This window comes from Procambarus clarkii, chromosome 66 (genome assembly GCF_040958095.1).
Source record: "Procambarus clarkii isolate CNS0578487 chromosome 66, FALCON_Pclarkii_2.0, whole genome shotgun sequence".
Taxonomy (NCBI): domain Eukaryota; kingdom Metazoa; phylum Arthropoda; class Malacostraca; order Decapoda; family Cambaridae; genus Procambarus; species Procambarus clarkii.
The window spans coordinates 1594672-1601231 of record NC_091215.1 but is presented as its reverse complement, the minus strand read 5'-3'; the positions used below and the strand labels follow the sequence as shown (position 1 = coordinate 1601231).

At 38.6% G+C, this 6560-nt stretch overlaps 1 long non-coding RNA gene across 1 annotated transcript in view; it reads left to right on the top strand.

Moving 5' to 3' along the window:
* LOC138355093 (uncharacterized) overlaps nt 1–5194 on the top strand; it is an 8476-nt gene extending 3282 nt beyond the window's left edge. The window contains exons 2-3 of the long non-coding RNA XR_011223819.1: nt 762–878; nt 4887–5194. This is a non-coding gene — a long non-coding RNA (uncharacterized lncRNA). The remainder of the gene's footprint in view (nt 1–761; nt 879–4886) is intronic.
* The last annotated feature ends 1366 nt before the right edge of the window (nt 5195–6560 follow it).

The window sequence follows — 6560 nt, the reverse complement described above, 5'->3', positions numbered from 1 at the left end:
ATATATATATATATATATATATATATATATATATATATATATATATATATATGTATATATATAATATTAATATTATATATCCTGCCTGAAATGCTGCGTGTACTAGTGGCTTTACAAGATTTTGTGGTTATTCTCTATATCTGGTTCACCTAACAGTAAATAAGTACCTGGGAGTTAGACAGCTGCTATGGGCTGCTTCCTAGGGATGTGTGTGTGTGTTTGTATTCATGTTGAATTTTACAAAGTAGGAAGAGATGTTTGTAAAAAAAAAAATCAAATATTTTTGAAAGTATAAGTAGATTTGATATTTTTCTCTAATTGTTTATTTCTGCTGTCTCGCCTCCTTTATAAAATGGCATCATTCTTGCTTTTTTAAGGATATCAGGAAAAGTAAGGCACTCCAGAGATTTGTTGACTCCTTCCTAGTGTTGCCTAGCCCAGCCCAGCCTAGACAAGGCAGGCTGGGCATCCTAGCCTCACGCAGCTTAGCCCCAACCTACATGTAGCATCCCAGTCCATCCTAAGTGATCATTACCTTACTGGCTGTGTTTTCTCTTCAGCCCTGAATGTAATGTGGTGGAACATAAGCAGATACATATCAGGTCTTAGAGAATCTGTACTTCATACATTTCTTAATAACGTCTCACAAATATTTAAATAATTAAACAAAAATTGTATAATAACTTCATATTATTCTTGCAATTTATTTTTGCATTTTTTTATACAAAATTTACATTTTAAAAGATTACCTCTATTTTTAGATTGATGACTTGAAGACTACAGTGCCATCCACAGCAAATCATGGTCTTAAAATATCTCCTAGCAATGACGAGACCAATTTTCACAGAGATCAAATTTTTGCTAAGCAGTAGTCACAGGTAAATATATATTATATATATAATATTATATATATAAAATTAACTACTTCATTGCTCAAAGCACCTTTAGACATTCTGAGAGTTGTGCAATTTTATTAATTAATTAATTAGGCTATATTTTAATGTTTTGTAATGTTTTCATTACTTTTTTTGTTTTGAAATATAAATTGTTGAGTTTTGAAACATTTTGACATTAACTATACCTGAATATTTATAAACAAAAAAATACCAGAACTATGTCCTTGACAATTGCACTAGGAAGTCTTTGCCAAAATCAGGTGCTCAGTGCAGTAGTTAAAAACTTAAAAGTTGTACCACCTCTGGTGCAAGATTAGGGACCCATAGCCTCAGAGAAGAAAATAGAGAGTACTCAGAGAAGGCCTTGAATAATAGGCAGGCTGTTTGTGTGTGTTTCGACGGTAAGCTTGCTGACACCAAATGTAGTTACCTAAGTGTAGTTACAGGATTAGAGCTACGCTCGTGGTGTCCCGTCTACCCGGCACTCTTTGTCACATAATGCTTTGAAACTACTGACGGTCTTGGCCGCCACCACCTTCTCACTTAACTTGTTCCAACCGTGTACCACTCTGTATGCGAAAGGAAATTTTTTTATATTTCTTTGGCATCTTTGTTTAGTTAGTTTAAATCTATGACCTTTTGTTCTTGAAGTTCCAGGTCTCGGGAAATCTTCCCTATTGATTTTATCAATTCCTGTTTCTATTTTGTACATAGTGATTTTATCACCTCTTTTTGTTGTCTTCTAGTTTTGGCATATTTAATGCCTCTGACCTCTCCACATAGCTCTTGCCCTTTAGTTCTGGGAGCCACTTAGTAGCATGTTTTTGCACCTTTTCCAGTTTGTTGATGTGCTTCTTAAGATATGGGCACCAAACAACCGCTGCATATTCTAGCCTTGGCCGAACAAAACTCGTGAACAATTTCTTTAGTATTTCGCTATCCATGTATTTAAACAAAATTCTGAAGTTAGAAAGCGTGGCATAGGCTCCTCACACAACGTTCTTTATGTGGGCCTCAAGTGATAGTTTTCTATCTAGAATCAACCCTAGACCTCTTTCTTTTATCAGAATTATATAAAGATTTCTCACATAATTTGTAGGTTGTGTGGGATCTATGTTCTATTCCACATTCCATAACATGGCATTTATTCACATTAAATTTCATTTGCCAAGTGGTGCTCCATATACTTATTTTGTCCAGGTCTTCTTGAAGGGCATGACAATCATCTAAATTTCTTATCCATCCCATTATCTTAGCATCATCAGCAAACATGTTTATATAATTCTGTATTCCTACTGGTAGATCATTTATGTAGACAATGAACATTTCTGGTGCATGTACTGTGGTACTCCACTTGTGACACTTCTCCAGTCCGGTTGCCTCTGATTACTGCCCTCATTTTTCTATCAGTCAGAAAATTTTTCATCCATGTTAGAAGCTTACCTGTCACCCATCCAAAATTTTCTAGTTTCCAGAACAACCTCTTATGTGGAACTCTGTCGAAAGCCTTTTTTATGTCTAGATAGATGCAGTCAACCCAACTACCTTTTTCCTTTAAAATCTCTGTGGCTCAATCATAGAAACTGAGTAAATTCGATACACAGGATCTTCCAGATCGAAAACAATACTGTCTGTGTGATATTATATAATTTCTCTCAAGGTGTTCTACCCATTTAGTTTTTATTATTTTTTTTTTTTCAATCCTTTCACTGTTACACTTGTCAATGATTCAGGTCTATAACTGAGAGAGGTGGGGTCTTCCCTGTTGCCACTTTTGTAGATTGGAACTATGTTAGCCTTTTTCCACATGTTTGCTATGACTCCTGTACACAGGGATGCCTGAAAGATCAGGTGAAGTGAAAGGCTGAGCTCAGATGCACATTCTCTCAGAACCTATGGTGAAACTCCATCTGGACCAACTGCTTTGTTCTTACTTAGCTACTTTAGCATATTTTCCACTTCATCTCTAGACACCTCTATACGCTCTATGATGTTCTCAGAAATTCTTATTGTGTCTGGTTCTCTTAAGATTTCATTTTGTATAAACACACTTTGGAACTTTTGGTTTAATGTTTCACACATTGCATTATCATTTTCTGTGAATCTGTTTCCTATTTTCAACCTCTGGATATTATCCTTTACCTGCAATTTGTTGTTTATGAATTTGTAGAATAGGCCCAGTTCTGTTTTACATTTATCCATTATCCCTTTTTAAAAATTTCTTTCTGCCTCTTCCCTTACTGCTGTATAGTTGTTTCTCGCATCTTTGTATCGCTGGTATGATTGGGGGTTTGGCTTCTTTCTATTTTGATACCTGCTTGATGGGGTTCTGCTCTTCTACTCCCCAAGCCCGGCCCGAGGCCAGGCTCGACTTGTGAGAGTTTGGTCCACCAGGCTGTTGCTTGGAGCGGCCCGCAGGGCCACATACCCACAACATCCCGGCTGATCCGGAACTTCTCTTAGAAAGCAGTCCAGTTTTCTCCTGAAGATGTCCACGGTTGTTCCGGCAGGAACAACCGTGCAACCGTGCTCTGAACGGGAAAGTGAATACTGAGCAGTACTCGAGACGGGACAACATAAGTGACTTGAAGAGTACAACCATTGTGATGGGATCCCTGGATTTGAAAGTTCTCATAATCCATCCGATCATTTTTCTGGCCGACGCAATATTTGCTTGGTTATGCTCCCTAAACATTAGATCGTCGGACATCATTATTCCCAAATCCTTGACATGCTGTTTTTCTACTATGGGAAGATTCGATTGTGTTTTGTACCCTGTATTATGTTTCAGATCCTCATTTTTGCCATACCTGAAATTTATCACTGTTAAACATCATGTTATTTTCTGCTGCCCAATCGAAAACTTTGTTGACATCTGCTTGTAGTTTTTCAATGTCTTTCATTCCATTTTTGTGTCTTTTGGTCTGTGGCCCTCTCTCAATTTCTGTTGAACCAATCCTGTTTTCTGGCCCTGCATCTCTGTTTTGGTATGAATGTTTGTGTGCCTTCATTGTATATTTTGCAAAATTTGGCATACATTTAATTTACTTCCCTGTCTAGCAACAAGTCTGCCTAATTACTTATTAAAAAAAATTTGAAGTTCCCCATAGTGACCGCTCTCTCTTGAAATCAAGTTTATCAACTGTTTCAATGTCCCCATTTTCTGTGTGTGTGTGTTTGGAGGCTAAGCTTGCTGATACCATGTGTGTGTGTGTTTGGAGGCTAAGCTTGCTGATACCATGTGTGTGTGTGTGTGTGTTTGGAGGCTAAGCTTGCTGATACCGTGTGTGTCTGTGTTTGGAGGCTAAGCTTGCTGATACCATGTATGTGTGTGTGTTTGGAGGCTAAGCTTGCTGATACCGTTTGTGTGTGTGTGTGTGTTTAGAGGCTAAGCTTGCTGATACCATGTGTGTATTTGGAGGCTAAGCTTGCTGATACCATGTGTGTGTGTGTTTGGAGGCTAAGCTTGCTGATACCATGTGTGTGTGTGTGTGTTTGGAGGCTAAGTTTGCTGATACCATGTGTGTATTTGGAGGCTAAGCTTGCTGATACCATGTGTGTGTGTGTTTGGAGGCTAAGCTTGCTGATACCATGTGTGTGTGTGTGTTTGGAGGCTAAGTTTGCTGATACCATGTGTGTGTGTGTGTTTGGAGGCTAAGTTTGCTAACACCGTGTGTGTACTCACCTGTTTAAATAATAATAGGGGTGTGTACCACCTCTGGTGCAATTGTAGGGACCCACAGCCTTGAAGAAAATAGAGTATTCAGAGAAGACCTTGTGGATTCTCACTGAACACTAATCTTTTCTTCTCCTATCACCCCTCTTATTTTGTTTTATGCTGTATTCTATTATATATCATATAAATACATAGCTAAATGACAATATTTATTATGTCTATACAAAAAGAAGACATCCAATTTATTTTTTTCTCTCCTTTGTTTCTATGTGGATTTTGTTGTGACTAATAATTCTCCTCCTTCCCATCAACAGGTCTTCCTCACTGGGCTTGCTCGGCTTTTGTGTTACTGTGAGGGTGCCATCATCGTTTACCCTTCAAGACTGACTCATGCTGGCATTGCATTTGTGGACTTCCCTTCACAGTAAACAGTCCTTCTCCATATGGTGATTGTCCAGGGCAAGCAGGGTGTGACTGCCATCTTGGAGAAGCAGGGTCTTTTAATATGAAGAATCTTCCGTCTTCTCTACTTACGCCAGCTTGTGCCGGCCTTGCATTCTTGTTACTTCATGGCCCTTGGGCCTTTTTTATTTATTTTACATAATAAATTTTTTTATTAATACCCGTGTTTCACAAGAGATCCTTAACATTTTAAGCACCAATTGTATTGACTAATGTACGTCTTCTAACCTTTAAGACATAAATAGACAAGACATAGATAAACGAGTGAATAATACTGAGTGACTAGGTTAGGGCGAGGAACATAGTACAGTGTCTGGCTTTGGAAGAATGCCTACTGTTTTAGAAACCTTATTGCCATGATCATAATCGTATGGGTTAAAAAGCATTTGTTGTCACTCCTACACTGTGGCTTGTTGAGCTTGAAACCTTTGCTCCTTGTTCGTGTTACATCTGACCTTTTGAAGAAATTGTATGAATCAATATCCTCCAAATTGTTCAGTATTTTAAAGGTTTCGCTCTATTACTCTCTCATTTGCATATATCTAAGCATATAGATTAGATATAGATTTAGATTAGATTTTTTAGTCAGGTAAAGGTACATACATTGCAGATGAGTTACAAAGGGAAAGACAATGACTAGAGTTCACTAGCTCTATTGGAAGAGAAACGTCTGCAAGACAAGTGTGGGCAAAAATTAAGGTAGCTAAGGGGACAGAGCCCGGCCTGCGGCTCACAACGACCCCCAGGGTAAGGCTGAAGAACTAATTCACAAGTGGAGTGATGCAGCATCATCCTCCTCCCTCCCTGCAGAAGTAAGCAGGGAACAGCTCCTCCGACATAATGACAGAAGGATTAGGATAACAAGAGCACAATCTAGTGATGACGAGTATGGGGAACCAATTACAGCCAAGGAAGTAAAGGGGGCTATGAAAAGGGTAAACGTACAGCACCTGGTGAAGATGGCGTCACCTACGATATACTCAATGCACTGTGTGAAGTGTCTGGCAATCCACTACTCCACCTGTTTAACAAGTCATTCCTATGTGGAGTGTTGCCCACACAATGGAAACATGCAATAATGGTCCCAATACCGAAACCCAATGACCCTGGCAATTATAGACCTATCAGTCTCATGTAATGCACTTGGAAGATGCTTGAAAGGATCATCCTAAACCGACTATTGCACAAAATAGGCAGGTTAGGGGAGGGGTCAATGGGTTTGTTAAAGGACGGAGGACAGCAAACTATAGTTAATTACCTTGCTAATGATACAGCTAAGTACTCCCAATAAACTCGCACCTCGGGGCAAAATTTTAAAATTTAAAATACAATACCTAAAGCCACTAATACGCATAGCGTTTCGGGCAAGTATATACGAAGTAAAACCCAAACAAAGAACTGACTCCGTAGGACCCATAAAAGATGAGACTAACAATTTTAAGTTGTATGATAAAAGGGCGGCAAACACTCTCAATGAATACCTAACATCAGTGTTCACACTAGAAAGCTTGAATGACATCCCATCA